Source organism: Eurosta solidaginis, chromosome 5, assembly GCF_040869045.1.
Source record: "Eurosta solidaginis isolate ZX-2024a chromosome 5, ASM4086904v1, whole genome shotgun sequence".
Taxonomy (NCBI): Eukaryota; Metazoa; Arthropoda; class Insecta; order Diptera; family Tephritidae; genus Eurosta; species Eurosta solidaginis.
In genome coordinates this window covers 131,400,784-131,421,022 of record NC_090323.1, presented here as the reverse complement: position 1 = coordinate 131,421,022, position 20,239 = coordinate 131,400,784, and the positions used below count along the sequence as shown (strand labels likewise).

The following is a 20,239-nucleotide window of genomic DNA, read 5'->3' as shown; positions in this document are numbered from 1 at the left end:
AACTGCTCACCTTGATGGTTAGTACCGTGTATGTTGCAAATTGATATCAGATCGGCCCATTTTCGCTTATTTTGTTATTTAAACATGCCATTTCACTTTTTTCACTAGCACGAGCCCCCAAAATGTGGTTTTTGTTTTAATAAAAGCTTAATATTTATTAGATATAATAAGATAATTGTGAAAAAGTAATGAAATTAATGTAATGGCAAAATTACCAAATTTAGATTGTATGGAAATAGGTATAAAAAGCCTCTAAATACAGTAATAGGCTGAAGGGCCAAGCACAATAGATCTTAAGGTCACAGTTCATAGAGTCCTAATAAAAGTAATAAGCTTTGGTAGTCTAAGGTCGTTGGACCTACACATGATCTTCGACAATTTGCAACCTAGCGCTTGGTTCCACGCCTTTTCTGCTTGGCCAAATATGTATATCTATGATTTTTACCTAGCTATTGTAAGCCTGTGTTGTACGTATGTAACGGAATCTTTGAGCACAATTTTCACCAACTTGCAAAAGTTTTATCAAATGAAACTTTGCACACGTATCCAGGACAGATGACATTACAATAATTTCATGGTGGGGTGACATAAGCACAAAGGACATAAAGTCAATTGATCTTATGACCACTTAAAATGGCCATAAGTTAATTGAAACTTTGCACACGTTACAAGGGCCAATGAAAATGGTATAATTTGATGGTGCGGTGACATAAGCTCAAATGTTATAATGTCAATTGACCTTATGGCCACTTCAAATGACCATGAGTTTAATTGAAACTTTGAAAGCGTATCAAAAACCGATTACAATGGAATAATTTAATGGTAGGGTGGCATAAGGTCAACGGGTGTTAGGTCAGTTAACCTTATGACCACTTCAAAGTGGAAGCGGGTCGCCCCTCGGCAGTGTTTGGCAAGCACTCCGAGTGTATTTCTGTCATGAAAAGCTCTGAGTGAAAACTCATCTGCCTTGCAGATGCCGTTCGGAGTCGGCATAAAACAAGTAGGTCCCGTCCCGCCAATTTGTAGGAAAAATTAAAAGGAGAACGACGCAAATAGGAAGAGAAGCACGGCCTTAAATCTCTTCGGAGGTTATCGCGCCTTTCATTTAACTATTTATTTATTTATATATTTACTGAAGTGAGACCAGTACAAAGGAAATAGTTTGAAAAAACTAAAAATTACGCTTTTATAGCTAACGGAACCAAAAAACGGTCACTTTATGTTATTTTCATAATAGTTGCAAATAAAATAATTGCAATATTTAATGTCACAAGTACCCCACGCTTTTTTACGCTGAAGTTGATTATTCCATTAATAACCTAAATTTTATTATAGGAAATTTTATTTGAGTAAATTATGTATGGTAAATTTTTCAACTTCTGCTAACGTAATGTAAAAATTATTTTCTAATTTTTAGTGCGGTAAGCTAAAAAACCGTGGATTTTATGTTTTTGCAAACTGTTATTTATTCGTTTCAAAAGAGGAGTAATTTTTATTTTTCGATAAGTTCTTTTAAACAACTGCAATGCCAGTTTCACACAGAGGCTTAATGTAATAATTAGTCGAGTTTTCTACATTAATTGAACTCAATCTTCCATACAAAATACAAATTCTTAATTATCTCATTATTGCTTCATTGAACGCCTAATCGAGTGAAAAATCCAGTCGGTTTTGCTTGGTGCTTCGAATTTTATTTTCAATGTAACAAATGACAATCAAAAATAAATTATTTTCAATAATTTACGAAAAATAGAAAAACACGAAAAAATTCAAAATTTAATTTTCGCTGCATTTCCTGCAAAAGATAATATGGCTTTTTCGAAAATATGCTCATATTTAGTTAGGTGCAACATTTATGGGTAGTTGCGCATGCATTTAATTTTGATTGTACTCATAGTTGAGAAGGAAACGGCTGATTTCCATTTTAACAATTTTTTGTAAAAAATGAAATATTTTTTTGGGGCTGCTGACAGATACTCGCTTAATGAAGCAAAAGGCCCTGTATGAAAAGGGAAACTTAATTATTTCTTTAAATAGAATTGTGATTCGATTAAGTTTCTGTGTGTAACCGGATTTAACATTTATAAGGCTGAATCGTATATTTCATAACTTGAGCGGAAGGTATATGCATGTACATATGCACATACTGCACAATTTTTTACTCTTTAACACCATAAAGGTCATTAAAGAGTTTCAGCAAACAAATAGATATTACTTCAGTACTCATTCAACATTATGTCTTATGTGGTTAAAAAAAAAAAAAACAACGCTAAAGGTAAGTAGCAGAATTTAAAATCCGTTAGGAAGTAGGAAAAATGTGACAGATTGCTTGCGACTCCGCCTACAAACATTGCTGTGTTAATGCCACAAAATACTAACCGCAATAAGGGAATTAACCTGTAACAGTAGCTACAAAAGCTGATGAATTGAAGTTGAATGACTGCAACCCTTATTAATACACCTTCCTTCTTTCATCTCTTTCAAAAATAATTTCAACGTGTTGTTTTTTCCACCCTCGATCCGACTTTGGACATATTCTGTTGGCAGTATGAAAATATGATATTTCCAAAAATTTAACTTGACGTGTGTATCCTTTTCATTAAATCGCGCCAACATCTGAACTGAGCTGAAGCGAAGGCTGCCTGTCCGCATAGATTTCAAATTCAGAAGCCCTCACTGGCAAGATGACTTTGCAACATGGTACTGACAATTGAGTTGTTTTGTTCATTCCGGGCTGACGCGCTGCGTAACGAGCTGTCAATGCGATTTGACGCTAAGTCAGATACGTGGATGCGAGTACAATCGGCAGCGGCGCTAGTTTATCATGCAAGCCAAAGCTTTTAGGCCAGTTGCCAGGTTGGATGCTATGTATGGCTTGTGAAATATTGGGAGTAGGAGACGGAATTTTTTTTTTCTTTTTGACAACCGCAAATTTGATTGCATTTCATGGTTAAATGTCAAAGGAAAGGCACCACCATCATCAGATCATCCACACCCTCACTATCGCCATTGAAGACTCAAGTTTTTTAATGCGTTCCAATAACATCTCAATGGAACACAATTATTATTATGGCAACCGAATCAGCCACACATTTATTACAACATAATTCAAAAATTTTAATCTAACAAAGGGCATATATTGTTGTTGTTAAATCTCACTACCGTACATACTACGACGCATTCAAATATCACCCTCTAAAAAACAAAACATTCGAACAATATGTGCAATAACAGCAAAAAAGGGCACAAATTCGGTTGTAACAATAAAAACAACAAAATCAATCAAATCAAGTGCAGTAAGAGTAACGATGTGTGATGAGATTACAAACTACGGCATAGCTCATGCCATTGTTATAGATTTCCTTATATATTTGTTAAAATTTGATTTAAACACTTTAAATTGAATTATCCTGTAAACAGAAAGACTTTTTTGTGAAAAAAGCTGAATGAAAAGCTTCTACGTTATAATCAGGCAAAGTCACATACATATGTAGAAGAGTTCATTGTATTCTAGCCACTTTTTAATTTTGTGCGAAAACACGAAAAGTCTAGTTTTATAGTACGAGCAATAACATAAAGATCAGGCGCCCGTTTCACAAAAATACAAATCTTGTAATACAAGCGAATTTGTTCTGACAAGTTTTTCTTTTCAGAAGAAGTGTACTTGCATTACAAGCCTTGCACTATGTTTTATGAAAGAAGTTTCAGGTCTATGAAGAATTTGTATATATAACAAGATACATCAATTGCACGTTTTCCATAAAATCAACCCACGAAAACCCATATTAATCAAAATTTTGTCGATGCTGATAGGACGTGATCTATCTCATACCACATTACGTACTACCGTTATTCAATTGGGATCAGATCCAAGATATACTTAGTATTTTTTTTTTATATTTTTACCCACCAATAAATATAAAAGTATGCGCATTAAAAGAGATCGAAATGTATGGAGAAAAAAAGTTGGAAATGTGTCCCTCGGGTTTGAATGAATAATTGACGGTAAAATCAGCGATGCCTGGCTTTTCTCTATCTTATTTTCGATTCACACTTTTGCACTGGGACAGATACTAAAATAATAATAATTCATTTCAGATGGTAACGAAATGATGGATGAACTGGGAAGGAGACATGGTCAGTCAAGTAGAAAAGTTGTGAAACCAAGCGTAGAGCTGTAAGTTGTCAAAGGTCATGTCAAATACTATTTTTGGGTTACAAAGCCGCTTGTGGGATGGGCCTTAGGTAACTTCTACTAGTTTCCAACATGACGTAGTTATTTCATAACATAGATCATGTTTCTTGAGGAGAATTTTCAATTTTGTCATCGACTACGCTTCTGGTGACACTATGGACACATTCAGCTACTGTGAAGTCTTTAAGGACCTAACCCAATTTAATGCAATATTTACTTTTCCTTTACATAAAAGTGAGACAAAGTAGTGACAGATTACACTATTTCCAGATGAATTTTAGAGATGACCAATTGGAATTTGGAATATTCAGTTGGATTTTCGAAAGCGTCAGTTGGATTTCAGAAATTTCAATTAAAACTTTGAAAGCGTAATTTGGATTTTCAGAAAACGTCATTTGGATTTAAAAAAGGGTCAATTGGATTTTATAAAAGGTTTAAAAGTTCAAATTTACTATTTCTGAAGTCCATTGAACCTTTCTAAAATCCAATTTGTGTTTAAAAAAGAAATTGAAATAGCGTAGAACAGGGTTTCAGTAAATCTAAGTTGGATTTTAGATAGCATGGATATAGTTTTTGTTTTTAACATTTTCTTAAATCCAATTGATGTTTAAGCTGCTCTGAAACGTTAAAAGTTACTCTGGAGCCTGACTCACAGTAACTAAAAACCATTTTCGCTATCTCCAGTTAAGTTAGATTTTACCTGAAGAATAGCAATCTATCAGATAGTTTCATTTGTCATTTTCGTTTTCACCAACACATTGTGACCAACCCCCGCTTAAATCGATAACTGTGAATATTTTTTAGAATAAATCGCAAAAATCTCTTGTGAATACACGAAAACAAGCCAAACAATTAACTTTTGCTTACACTTTTTCCCTGCACTTATCTGAAACGTGAAGGTTCAGTTAGCAATGAGAAAACGAAAATTTCGATTAGCTACAGATAAGAGAATAATTGAAGATGGTGAAAAACGCCCTAAGAATCTGATGTACTGATGCTGTCCGTACAAACACGTGATTATTTGAAGACTTGCGTTAAATTTTCAAAGTAAATCTCCATTTTTTGCTTGGTTATATTAGTGCACAAAACACTTTTAGCCCCATCAAATGATCAGTTTTTCATAAAGATGCATTTAGCGCAATTTTATCCATGATTAGTAGATTGCACGTATTTTTAGGGAGAACTGGAAAAGTAGCCAGTTTCCAACCTCTGTTGCAAGCAAGGCATAAGAAGAAAAATTCGACATTTACTTTGGGAAAGGGCGAGGTTAGGTTGAACTGGCCGGTCAATAAATAACTCACACAGACTGAATGTGTCCATAGTGTTACCACAATTTGTTTGACGACCAAACGGAATAACCCCAATCAGATGCCAGAACATATCGCTTCCCTGGTTCAATAATGACGCAATTGTAAAATATTAAGTTTTGGTGAAGCAAGTTTCAATATTCGCATCCGTTCATTTTAATAAAAATTCCCACAAAAGTGCTTGTTTTTTTTTTTTTTGAATTGACATTAAATACTGTAAAGAATAGATTTAATAAATATGATTACGATAAATCTGCCACATTATGTTTTAAAGTTAGAAAGTTACACCCCCTTTTTGCAGCCCTAATTCAGTTTCGTCGTTCTTGAACTAGGTTTATTCCCCTTTAATTGTTGATCAGGTAATACATGTGACCATCATTTTTTTCATTCAAATATTTATTTTATTTTTTATTCAAATAATCTTATATAATAATATAGTAGAAACAAAGAAAATGTATAGCCATTTTGGGAAATTCACAAGGATTTTGATTTCAAAAAATACTGGAGCAAAAAAAAAAACTAAATCAAGGAAATTCACAAAGTTTTTGATTTCAAAAAATACTGTAGCAAAAAAAAAAGCTAAGCCAAGCTGTTGAAAAACGATTCGTAGTAATGTGGAATGATATTTGATGTCAAGAGACTTTTCAAATCTGATATTTTCTTGTCAGCGATTGGGATTTTTTCGTTATAAGCAGGTTTTTTAGAAATATTAATAATATCCGTTGCTTCAGAAGATCGCCTTGTTCCGATATTTCTAACTTTTGCTTCCATCCATTCTACATCCTTGTAGCTGGTTTTGTAAAAATATACGTCACTCTCTTTAACAAAGCGTATTATTTTCATTTCCGAAACCTTGATTTTATCACCATTGTCGTTTTTCTGGGCATTAAAGCTTATATCATTGTTCAACTGTTTTTTTTTAGAATTTCGTATAAGCGTTACCAGTTGGTCTGGTTGCTCTTTTGCCTCTCTTCATTGATTTTTCGATGATACTATGGATAGTATCTCCCTCGTTTTGTGTATGGCCTGATATAGGGAACTTGTGAGTGATGGAATTTATAGGTAATGTTGAAACAGCGTATAAGTACATAGCAAAAACAAACCTACAAAAAATAAGTATAGGATATCAAATTATTTATTTAAAATTTATTGTTAAATTCAAATAGAAAATAATGTTGTTACGGGTTCTTTTGTTGGCCACAACAGTTGTCTGAGTAGAACGCTATATCGGCACCAGGTCTGCTTATGACAATTTCTTCTATAAACATAAGGACACACGAGCCTATTTCAACAGCACCTCTATGTCCAAGGCCCTCGTGCCAGAAAAAACATACTGACAATACAGTTATGGTTGGTTATGTAAGTAACCTAAAAAATTTGAATTTTAATATAAATTTTTTCGTCTAAACACAATTACTCTTACCGCGAAATTGATACAGCTAGATTTATAACAAAAGGCAGAAGATTGTCCCATTGGTACCAGTAAAGCTGTCAGTAGATCATAGATCGCAAAAACCATGTTTGAACCTTCTTCCTTACTTTTACTATTGTCTGCATCTTTTTCGGCTCTACTTAATTCTTTTTCTTCCTGATGTTCTACATATTTATTTTCCATACTTCTATTACTCTCTTCAGTGGCATTCTGGTAACCCCCGCATAGATCACACTGATCTTTCTTTGGAAAAAAGAATCCTATGTTAAGGTGAGTGTTGAATATTCGTCTATATGAATTCAAATTGGCTGCTAATTTTCCCATTTCACTACGCTCTTTGGTATAGTTTCTGTGCATTTCAGAAATAGTTAGTTCACCTGAGATGAATTCTCTGGTTGTATTTTGTCCTTGGTAGTGACTTTCTATTCGAGGTATTGAGTCTATATGTTAGACTTAAGGATCTCTTCGTCCATTTTTTTTTTGATTACCATGTCGGCCACGTTTGTCTTCAGGGATTTCTTCCGGATGTATGTATAGCCCGGGACTTAACTATACTTCGTAAAATTCGTTCAATTATTCCAAGAGTGTTTATTAAAACCCTTTTACATACACGTTTTTTATGCCATTATCCCATAAATAAAATTTACAATTTGGATTTCTGGGTTGCTGAGATCTTGAACCATGATATATCAAATCCAGTGGAGCTACACAAGAAGCTAGAAAGTATCGCTGGCGTTGTAACGTAGCTAATTTCCAATATTCGTCAAAAAACTTAGTTCGACGATCGTCACTAAATTTTGAAAAACATTTAAGTCTACAGCTACTAAGACATGTTGGACCCATTACTTTTTCTTTCACAATTTTACCAGTGTACTCAGATTTATAGCTCTTACCACTATTTTTTAACAACTTTGCTTGTATTTTCTGCCATTTTTCAGGTTTTCTTTGTCTTTTCTTACCGTTTTTGAGAGATAGAGGGGAGTTTAGCAAAGATTTGTCTATACCTTCTATTAATTCATCAGTTAATGGAACGCAATTTTCAATATCCGTTTCTCCCCAGATATCGCCCTCCTCATCAGAACTATTTCCTTCATTGTATGGAATGACAACCCTTTGCTGTGAACTTGTATGTGAGTTATTTGGTATGTTGGAGATATTATCTATTTGGACCGATTATAGAATGGGTCTTACAAGTTCTGAAGTAGTAACAGGGATTTGCATGAAAATTTTCTTACCGCTCTTTGACGGAGAGTTTTCTTCATCTTCTGCGCTGTTTTCTGAATTTTCGCTTGATGTTAGTTCATCACTTGATGGAACGTAATTTTCACTATCCGTTTCTCCCCAGAAATCGTCCTACTCATCAGAACTAATTACTTCATTGTATGGAATTTATTTTATTTCGCGCAAACTTATTTTTGTGGGGCATTCCTGATTAATTATGTTATTGGACTCTTTCTGAGTACTTGTACTTGGTAGTAAATAGTATTCGTAGTATTTGTACAGTATTGGACGTAATGACCACACTTTGCTGAGAACTTGTCTGTGGGTCGTCTGACATATTGGATATATTTTCTATCGGAATGGATTCTGGGATTTTTCACTAAAAATTTATATTACCAACCTGGAATTTATGGTTGCCATTTCTGCCATTAATTTTAAGCGTTTTATGCTATTTTATTTCAACAACGACTTACCCTTCAATTACGTCGTTCTTTCCACTAAGAACAATATATTTTGCTTTTGCGTTGTTAAAGAACCGAAACAGGTGCACATATATCAAATAACGCGTCACAACTAATCAATTGCGTCGTTATTGAACCGGCGCCAACTAGAAAAATGTGCGAATGCAATAACGACGCAAGTGGTCTAGCGCGGAAACTATTTGTAATACAATTATAAAATTTATACACAGCAAAGATTAGTACTCTTTAAAGCTTTTGTGCGCGTTATCTCGAAACTTTAAAATTGACATTTGCGTCATTATTGAACCTGGGAAGCGATATGTATTTTAAGATCGCGGGTTCGAATCGAGCTCAAGGCCTAACAATAATTTTTTTTTATCATTATTATTGTTATGATAAATTTTTTCTTAATTGAAAAAATTTTTAAATTAGAATAGAAGAAAGAAAAAATTTTAGACAACTGCCAAAGCTCGTTGTATAGATCCATTTCGGGAACTGCTAAATTCCTTCATCGGCAACGTTTAGGCGCCGCTGCTATAACCATTCAGCCATTACAGCGGTTTTTTGTTTGTCTTCATTAATCCTACTTCTATTCTGTTTCGTGCCAATTGATATTCACAACACTGCGACATCTGTTGCAGAATGGCTGTGAAAATTGGACTTGTTTGTTGGCAATGCTGCCATAGTGTCATATTTTTATTGACACTTTTTTCCCCGCGCTCTGGGATGTATTAACAATTTTTGTTGTTATATCGGCCTACTGATTTTAAGATCGCGGGTTCGAATCGAGCTCAAGGCCTAACAATAATTTTTTTTATCATTATTATTGTTATGATAAATTTTTTCTTAATTGAAAAAATTTTTAAATTAGAATAGAAGAAAGAAAAAATTTTAGACAACTGCCAAAGCTCGTTGTATAGATCCATTTCGGGAACTGCTAAATTCCTTCATCGGCAACGTTTAGGCGCCGCTGCTATAACCATTCAGCCATTACAGCGGTTTTTTGTTTGTCTTCATTAATCCTACTTCTATTCTGTTTCGTGCCAATTGATATTCACAACACTGCGACATCTGTTGCAGAATGGCTGTGAAAATTGGACTTGTTTGTTGGCAATGCTGGCGATATAACAACAAAAATTGTTAATACATCCCAGAGCACGGGGAAAAAGTGTCAATAAAAATATGACACTATGGCAGCATTGCCAACAAACAAGTCCAATTTTCACAGCCATTCTGCAACAGATGTCGCAGTGTTGTGAATATCAATTGGCACGAAACAGAATAGAAGTAGGATTAATGAAGACAAACAAAAAACCGCTGTAATGGCTGAATGGTTATAGCAGCGGCGCCTAAACGTTGCCGATGAAGGAATTTAGCAGTTCCCGAAATGGATCTATACAACGAGCTTTGGCAGTTGTCTAAAATTTTTTCTTTCTTCTATTCTAATTTAAAAATTTTTTCAATTAAGAAAAAATTTATCATAACAATAATAATGATAAAAAAAAATTATTGTTAGGCCTTGAGCTCGATTCGAACCCGCGATCTTAAAATCAGTAGGCCGACATAACAACAAAAATTATTAATACATCCCAGAGCACGGGAAAAAAAGTGTCAATAAAAATATGACACTATGGCAGCGTTGCCAACAAACAAGTCCAATTTTCACAGCCATTCTGCAACACATGTCGCAGTGTTGTGAATATCAATTGGCACGAAACAGAATAGAAGTAGGATTAATGAAGACAAACAAAAAACCGCTGTAATGGCTGAATGGTTATAGCAGCGGCGCCTAAACGTTGCCGATGAAGGAATTCAGCAGTTCCCGAAATGGATCTATACGACGAGCTTTGGCAGTTGTCTAAAAAAAATTTTTTCTTTCTTCTATTCTAATTTAAAAATTTTTTCAATTAAGAAAAAATTTATCATAACAATAATAATGATAAAAAAAAATTATTGTTAGGCCTTGAGCTCGATTCGAACCCACGATCTTAAAATCAGTAGGCCGATATAACAACAAAAATTGTTAATACATCCCAGAGCACGGGGAAAAAAGTGTCAATAAAAATATGACACTATGGCAGCATTGCCAACAAACAAGTCCAATTTTCACAGCCATTCTGCAACAGATGTCGCAGTGTTGTGAATATCAATTGGCACGAAACAGAATAGAAGTAGGATTAATGAAGACAAACAAAAAACCGCTGTAATGGCTGAATGGTTATAGCAGCGGCGCCTAAACGTTGCCGATGAAGGAATTTAGCAGTTCCCGAAATGGATCTATACAACGAGCTTTGGCAGTTGTTTAAAATTTTTTCTTTCTTCTATTCTAATTTAAAAATTTTTTCAATTAAGAAAAAATTTATCATAACAATAATAATGATAAAAAAAAATTATTGTTAGGCCTTGAGCTCGATTCGAACCCGCGATCTTAAAATCAGTAGGCCGATATAACAACAAAAATTGTTAATACATCCCAGAGCACGGGGAAAAAAGTGTCAATAAAAATATGACACTATGGCAGCATTGCCAACAAACAAGTCCAATTTTCACAGCCATTCTGCAACAGATGTCGCAGTGTTGTGAATATCAATTGGCACGAAACAGAATAGAAGTAGGATTAATGAAGACAAACAAAAAACCGCTGTAATGGCTGAATGGTTATAGCAGCGGCGCCTAAACGTTGCCGATGAAGGAATTTAGCAGTTCCCGAAATGGATCTATACAACGAGCTTTGGCAGTTGTCTAAAATTTTTTCTTTCTTCTATTCTAATTTAAAAATTTTTTCAATTAAGAAAAAATTTATCATAACAATAATAATGATAAAAAAAATTATTGTTAGGCCTTGAGCTCGATTCGAACCCGCGATCTTAAAATCAGTAGGCCGATATAACAACAAAAATTGTTAATACATCCCAGAGCACTGGGAAAAAAGTGTCAAAAAAATATGATACTATGGCAGCATTGCCAACAAACAAGTCCAATTTTCACAGCCATTCTGCAACAGATGTCGCAGTGTTGTGAATATCAATTGGCACGAAACAGAATAGAAGTAGGATTAATGAAGACAAACAAAAAACCGCTGTAATGGCTGAGTGGTTATAGCAGCGGCGCCTAAACGTTGCCGATGAAGGAATTTAGCAGTTCCCGAAATGGATCTATACAACGAGCTTTGGCAGTTGTCTAAAATTTTTTCTTTCTTCTATTCTAATTTAAAAATTTTTTCAATTAAGAAAAAATTTATCATAACAATAATAATGATAAAAAAAATTATTGTTATGCCTTGAGCTCGATTCGAACCCGCGATCTTAAAATCTGTAGGCCGATATAACAACAAAAATTGTTAATACATCCCAGAGCACGGGGTAAAAAGTGTCAATAAAAATATGACACTATGGCAGCATTGCCAACAAACAAGTCCAATTTTCACAGCCATTCTGCAACAGATGTCGCAGTGTTGTGAATATCAATTGGCACCAAACATAATAGAAGTAGGATTAATGAAGACACACAAAAAACCGCTGTAATGGATGAATGGTTATAGCAGCGGCGCCTAAACGTTGCCGATGAAGGAATTTAGCAGTTCCCGAAATGGATCTATACAACGAGCTTTGGCAGTTGTCTAAAATTTTTTCTTTCTTCTATTCTAATTTAAAAATTTTTTCAATTAAGAAAAAATTTATCATAACAATAATAATGATAAAAAAAATTATTGTTAGGCCTTGAGCTCTATTCGAACCCGCGATCTTTAAATCAGTAGGCCGATATAACAACAAAAATTGTTAATACATCCCAGAGCACGGGGAAAAAAGTGTCAATAAAAATATGACACTATGGCAGCATTGCCAACAAACAAGTCCAATTTTCACGGCCATTCTGCAACACATGTCGCAGTGTTGTGAATATCAATTGGCACGAAACAGAATAGAAGTAGGATTAATGAAGACAAACAAAAAACCGCTGTAATGGCTGAATGGTTATAGCAGCGGCGCCTAAACGTTGCCGATAAAGGAATTTAGCAGTTCCCGAAATGGATCTATACAACTAGCTTTGGCAGTTGTCTAAAATTTTTTCTTTCTACTATTCTAATTTAAAAATTTTTTCAATTAAGAAAAAATTTATCATAACAATAATAATGATAAAAAGAATTATTGTTAGGCCTTGAGCTCGATTCGAAGCCGCGATCTTAAAATCAGTAGGTCGATATAACAACAAAAATTGTTGATATGTATTTCATATAATAACTCCGTCCTCTTGGCAAATACTAGCAGTATTTTAGGACCCAGCTTATTTGCTGCCTCGAGATATGGCAACTCTGCCGCCCCTAATAGCTAGAGCCTTGACCTGGTGATTGGAGGACACGAACACAGAACGTGCTCAACCGTTTCTTCCTTCAGCTCACACTTCCTGCACCTGCTGCCGCCACTGCGCTCACGCAATGGTTTTTTCCGCTGTTTTCCGAGTCTGGAGGTCCGTTTTTCCCTCCCTCCCTTTGAGCTGTTGGTCAACTTCCAATAACTCCGTCTCTACTCTTATACCCTTATCTTTTCCTGCTACTTCCAGGGCCTCGTGGTCCTTTTCCAGCTCTCCTGCTTTTAGCATGTTTTGGTTTTTCTTAAGGTTCTCAGAACCATTGATTTGCTCGTGCATCTTTGCCAATGCGCCTTTTCCCCGTCATTTACCGCTATTTCCAGGTTCTCGGGTCCTTTTCCACCTCCCCTGCTTTTAGCGGATAGGGGTTATTGTCCTGAGAACTCCTCTTTTTAAGGCGCATAAAACTACTACCTGCGCCCCAGGATATCTTTCTAAGCTGTGAGTGCAATATATCCTCCAATTTCTTATTAATTTTGAGGATGTAGTGCAAGCCCGTGTTTATATGTTGGGGTTCTACCGCTACAGCATGTTAAACGTGTCTTCCGCCTTCACCACTCGGGGTATCCAAACCTTGGCCTTTGATATCGTGGCATCCACCACCTTCAACCTTGCGCCTTCTTGTTATTGGAGGTCTGGAAAAATTCTCTGCAGCCATTTTAAAGTCGCGTTATTGGTGTAGGTCATCAGTTTAACCCCATTGTGCCATCAAACTGTTTCGAAGGCTGTTAGCGGTCTGTTCGGTTCATCATGCATCCTTTTTATCATGATACTGATAAGCACCGAAGACCTTCGGAACGCTGCAATCTAGTAGTACCGCAGTCAAGGACTACTTCGCAACTTCGCTCATCATCTTCTCGGGAAAACCCGGAGTCTCAGCTTTAGGCCCCTTTAGTACCATCGAGTAAGCTGGAGTCTGATTGTTATCTCCATTTAGCTTATTCACATTTGTGTCTTTGCTTCTCGGGCCATTATTGCCTTCCTCTTCATGTATTACAGCTTTTGTGGTACATGGCCTTCCAGTACTTATATTTCCCTCTTCGATCCCCTTTGAAGATTTCGAGGTTTGGCTCCTGGTTCTTGAACTGGGGCGTTTACCCTCTCGCTTCTGCCTCTTAAAATCAGGCTTGTCAGGTTCAGCCGATCGCTACCTCTTGCCTCTCGGGGCTTCTTTCTCTTCCCTGCGATTGCAAAGTTGAAGGTTGCTCGCAGCAAAGTTTTCGTCAGTGAACTGTCTTCGACATTCTTCCACTGTCTCACGGGCCCATGCCAAGCGCTCGCTCTCATCGTTGGTTGGGCCAAACACTGGGCCGAAGCGCTGCATAATTCTTAATGCTGCCCGATATTTTGAGAAAGCTCCCTATCTCGTTGTTCCCGTTCTAACATTAGTTCTTTGTCCAGGTTAGTACGCCGCTCTTTTATCAAGCGCACTGACTGCACACTATCATCGCTATCTGCGTCCGAGTCATCGCTGATAGCGATTTCCTCTTCCCCGGCTTGCGACGCCTTCTTATCCTTACTTTCTTTTAAAGGTTTTTGGCTCATCTTGGTCGTACAACCACCTGCCCACAAGACGGGTTCGGCGGCCTAATGTTAAAAATGGGGATAAAAACCGTACGCCACAACAACGCTCTGTTCAAATACAGCCGAATATATCCCCTGGCTGCAAATCGTCCAATAGGCACGGTCCGTATAACACTCTGGATTAGGGCGTTGGCAGTTCTTGGTCACCGACATCCCGCCGCCCTCCTATGAAGCGAAACGGCGTAGAGCCAGGCCCTAAATCGCTCAGCACCATAGTCGGGCGCTATGGAGTTCGGCTCAGCCCTCACGCCAACGACATAGTGCCTGCTATAGTAAGGGTTTGGCTAAAGGCGCTTTCACACTTTGCTAGTGAGATTATTTTTCCCGCTCGTTGGTGCCTTTCTAACATTTTTCACGGTTAAAAACTGCATTAAAAAACAATATGAGACAAAATATGTCATCAGGTATTTTCCTTGTATAGTGAGAATGTTTATAACAGTGCTTCGAGAAATTGTGTATGTGAATGGACAAGACGAAATAAACTTCAATTGCTAAGTCGAAGTTTCTATTTATTTACAAAGGCAACATCTTGCGTAATTGTGACGATGTTACTGGCATGCATAAGATTGCGTTGAACGCATCTACATACATATATGAAGAAGTTGATTATGACTCGGCCTATTGTTTGACAAAGATATGCCTTGTCTTTGGTTAAGAAAAAACTGTAAAAAATTTTACTATCTGTGCCTTATCAACCATGGAATGCTCCATATTTTAAATAGCTTTTATTGTTGTATTAAATATGTATATTTGTTACATATGTGGTAAGGTGTACTGTAACTACGTGCGTGTGGCCTAAATGGGCTCTAAATCTCCCAGCGGCCACAATAGCTTCATGTATACGACATACAAACATACATACGTGTTCCATACAAAATATACATGGCACAATTTTAATTCGCCTGATACAAGCTTTTGTGGCATTGAAAAACACCGGACGAGGGGTAGGGAGGACGGGGGAGCACGCAAACCAAATTTGTGAACAAGTGCATTTTAGTGTTCCGATTGCAAACTTTTAAAGGCAATATTAAGTATGTGAATGAGGAATGAATTACGCCAACGGTTAACGGTTAATATAATGCGTGCAAGGACATTTAATAGGTGCCACTCACAATAACGAATGTACATTTGTATACCTTTTGCCTTGCTTAACACATATGGTAGGTAGATTGAACTGGCCGGTCCATGAGGACCTCACATAGACTGATTGAGTCCGTAGTGTTACCAGAAGTTTGTTTTAACGACCAAACTGAAAAACCCTATCAAAAACCAGGACCTATGTTATAAAATAACTCCGTCCTCTTGGCAAATACTAGAAGCTTCCTAGGACTTAAGCCACTTGCTGCTTCTAGATCTGACAGGTATATCACTCCTAATAGCTGGAGTCTTAGCCTCGCAAGTGCAGGGCACGAGCACAGAACGTGCTCGATCGTTGCCTCCTCCAACCTGCACTTCCTGCATCTGCTATCACTTACCACGCCTAATTACAAGGCATGTGACGCCAGAAGGCAGTGTCCAGTCAGAATACCCGCCATGATTCTATAGTCCTCTCTTTTTAATGATAGAAGCAACTGTGTTAGTCTAAGGTTGTAAGACCTACACATAATCTTCGACACTTTAAAGCCCCGCGCTTCAACCCACGCCTTTCCCGCTTGGTCGATCATGTGCACTTCTCGCATTCGCTTAATCTCGGCCAATCTAATTGGGACATCTACGGAGCAAGCTTCAAGGGATGCGCACTTTTTATCCAGTTCGTCCGCTTTATCATTCCCATCTATTCCCATATAGATGTATGCTTATCCCTGTCCCGATACTCTCCAGAGACTGCTTACACTCTAACACGCATTTAGATGCTGTGCTATGCGAGATTATTGCCTTAATTGCTGCTTGACTGTCAATATAAAAGTTAACACGGTTGCAGCTTAAACTATTCTCTTCCAGGGTTTCTACTGCTTTGGTTACGGCTAATATTTCCGCTTGGAAAACGCTACAGTAATCCGGCAGCCTATAGGATCTGCTTATTTCCGGATCAGCGCAGTATACCGCAGACCCCACTCCTTCCTCCTTGCGCCAACCGTCCACCTCTATTGTGGCCTTAATATCTCCCTCGAAGCGCAGATAGGGAATCATGTAGTCTGTTCGTCTTGTGATTGATGACGCTATACTACTATGGCCATATTGTCGGCGCTCACGCTGCCCGAAGCACCGAGGTTGGTTACGGTCGTTAACGCTTTGTTCTTTGCTACCAGGTCTACAGGTGGGATGTGCAGAATTGCATACAGTGCAGCCGTCGGGGTTGTTTTAAGGGCTCCCGTAATGCTAAGCATCGATAGTCTGCATACCCCCTCTAATTTTTTGAGGTATGTTGTTTTTTGTGTGGCTTTCCACCAAACAAGAACTCCATAGTATAGAATAGGGCTTACAATCGCTGTAAAACCCCAATGAGAAATAGAGGGCGATAGGCCCCACGTACACCCCAGCATTCTTTTACATGCATAGAGTGCCGTTGATGCCTTCTTGACCCTCTCCTCCACGTTGAGCTTCCATGACAGCTTACTGTCTAGGATGATTCCAAGATATTTTGTGCAAGGTTTTTCCTGTAAGGTCACCCTTCCTAACTTAGGCCTGGTCCAATTTGGGACCTTGTACCTCTTTGTAAACAAGACCATATCCGTCTTCTCCGCATTGACCTTCAACCCGACATTAGATGCCCAGGTATGAATATCCCGAAGCGCCCGATCCATCAAAGAACTAATCGTTGGAAGGCACTTTCCACTTATGACAATTGCAACGTCATCTGCGTAAGCCGTAAATTTTACGGGTCCCTCATCGAATTGCCTGAGCAGTTGGTTGATGACCAGCGTCCACAGCAGAGGTGATAGCACCCCTCCCTGCGGCGTGCCCCTTTCCACTGATTTTGTGGCCTCGTACAATACCCATTATGATGTAATCTTTCTGCAATTTAATATGCTGGTGATCCATCTGATTAAGGCAGGATGTACTTTAATGTAATTAAGACCATCCATAATCGCCCATTTTGCAACATTATTGAAAGCGCCGGTAATGTCCAAGAAGACTCCTAGAGCATACTCCTTATATTCCAGGGATTTCTCTATGCTTATTACCACCCTATGCAATGCGGTGTCTACCGACTTGCCTTTGGTGTTCGCATGCTGTGTTGTGGAGAGCAGCTTTTTATCCACGTTGGACTTTATGTACACATCTATCAGCCTCTCAAAGGTTTTGAGCAGAAATGATGTTAAGCTTATGGGTCTATAGTCTTTGGGATACACGTGACCGATCTTCCCCGTCTTTGGTAGAAAAGCTACACGAGCAGTTCTCCAAGAGTGCGGTACATGATTCAGTCTTATGCACCCATCGAATATTAATTTAAGCCATTCCACGACCGCCGTACTTGAGACTTGTAGCATGGCCAGGAATATACCATATGGGCCCGGCGATTTAAACTTAGAAAACGTCTTCACTGCCCACTCAATTTTGGTATCGATCACCAAGCCCGGCACTACTAGCTCCGTGATCGAAGTGTGAGTGATGTCTGCTGGCTCTTCTAAACCGTCTCCCAGTGGGAAATGTGTATCGAGAAGCACCTCAAGGGATTCCTCACTACTACGTGACCATTCCCCGTTCTCTTTCTCTTACTAGTACCTGGACTATGTTTCCCTTTGCTAGGACTTTTTTCAACCGTACTGTTTCGCTGGAGCACTCTATGTCCGTACAGAAACTTTTCCATGAGTTTCTCTTCGCCCTGGTAATTTCACGCTTGTAGATCCTCAGTAGATCTCTGTACTCGTCCCGACACGCTTCGCTTTCCGCGGTCTTTGCGAGCTTAAACATTTCTTTTACCTGTCTTCTTAGAAGACTCAGCTCATTGCTCCACCATGGCGGCTTTGCTTTTCCTCTGAATCTTCTTACACTCAGAGAAAAAATCGTTCTAAAACGAACGAAACAAGTTCAAAATTAAGAACATTCGTTGACAAAAGTCTGTTAAGTACGTTTTTTCTTAACTCGTGACCGATGGGCTTGTTTTAAGAACAGTTTTTCCAAGCACACCGTTCGTATTTTATGACCAGTTTGGTATCGATGTGTGAATCTTCTGTGCTCATTTCAAGCACTACTTGGGCTTGATTTAAGATTTTTCGTTCTCACGCTTCGAGAACGTTTTGTGGTCGTTTTAATAGTTTTCAGTCTCAATTCAAGAACGGTTTGTGCTTGATCATTGGTGGGAGGAAGGTAATTTTTTATATGTTACCCCATTATTTATTTATTTTTTATTAATAAATAATTTTTTTGTTATTAATAAAAAAATATTAAAAAAAATAAAAAACTATTATTAACAGCCAAAAGGATCGAAAAAACGCATAATATGCATTTTTTCATATATTTCTCTTATCGAGAAATTTTTATTATTTGATGATGCAATCTGAATATATATTTAAAACATTTCATAACAAGTTTGAGAATTACCTGTACATATGCGAATGGAACTAAACGAAAAATAAGAGTTAAAAAAACAGAATACAAAAAAATGTTTTAAAAAACTTTAGAGTTTGACGGTGATCGAACTCGCACCACACGATCGCAACCGCAACATTATAGCCGCTGGGCCACTACAACTGCTTGGTAGCTTGTGGCAAATGTTGTACTTAACATTGTAGTGCACACGAATTGTACCGTTTCTTTTTTCTTGAACTTAATTTAAGAACATCGTTCTCATTAATAGAACATTCGTTCATATTTTATGACCAGCCGTTCTCTTTTCAAGAACATTGTTCTCAGTTCAAGAACAAGGTTATTGTTTTAAGAACAGGTCGTTCGTTTTTCAAGAACAAGAAAGTAAGAACATGAAAAGCTTGAATTGAGTCCGGTGGTGCTGGATTTTGGAACGGCGTTTTTCTCTGAGTGTAGAGGGCAAGCTTTGTTATACGCAGTCATAAGCGTCCTTGTTATCAATTCATTCGACTCCTCCAGTTCCTCTACATTAGCAACCTCTTTGGGTTTTCCAAGTTTTGTTTCTACATGTTTCTGGAATTTAGTCCAGTTCGTTGACATAGGATTTCTAAAGGTTCCTCCCTTCTCTACCCTCTTTAGGGGGATGCTGAAGCTGATATACTCATGGTCGGAGAAGGATGGTCTATCAAGAACCATCCAATCACATCTTGATATATCACGCTCGGAGCTCAATGTAATATCCAGAACATTGCTGGATGTTGGACCAATGTATGTAGGGACATTTCCCCTGTTGGCTATCTGCAAATTGGTCTGCAGGATGTAACAAAACAGAGATTCGCCTCTCTCGTTCGTGTCTGCTCCTCCCCACGCATTGTGGTGCGCATTTGCATCTGCGCCTATGACCAACCGCCCTTTGCGCCCTTCCTTCTGTACTAGCCTTTTTCACTCCATCGGTGGAACCTCCGCAGCATGGGCCATGTAGCAGTATGCCAGGATAAATGCCTGCTTATTCTTTTGCTCAACGGCCACCACTACGAGATCCTCAGTGGTGTAATTAGGCAGCATATATGAATGCAGCTGTTTCTTTACCATTACTACAGCTCGCACCCGTCCTTCCGATTGCGCGTAGTAAACGCCAAACCCGCGCGCGCTAAGTCCAGAAACCTTTCCCCACGATGAGAGCCACGGGGGTAAGGAGGAG

The 20,239-nt window shown here is 37.8% G+C and overlaps 1 long non-coding RNA gene across 1 annotated transcript; it reads right to left on the bottom strand.

Moving 5' to 3' along the window:
• Positions 1–5,946: 5,946 nt before the first annotated feature.
• LOC137252585 (uncharacterized) lies at positions 5,947–8,549 on the bottom strand. Its single transcript, XR_010953618.1, has 3 exons — positions 6,926–8,549; positions 6,685–6,870; positions 5,947–6,605 (listed from the first exon to the last, which is right to left on the bottom strand). It is a non-coding gene; the product is annotated as an uncharacterized lncRNA (long non-coding RNA).
• Positions 8,550–20,239: the final 11,690 nt, after the last annotated feature.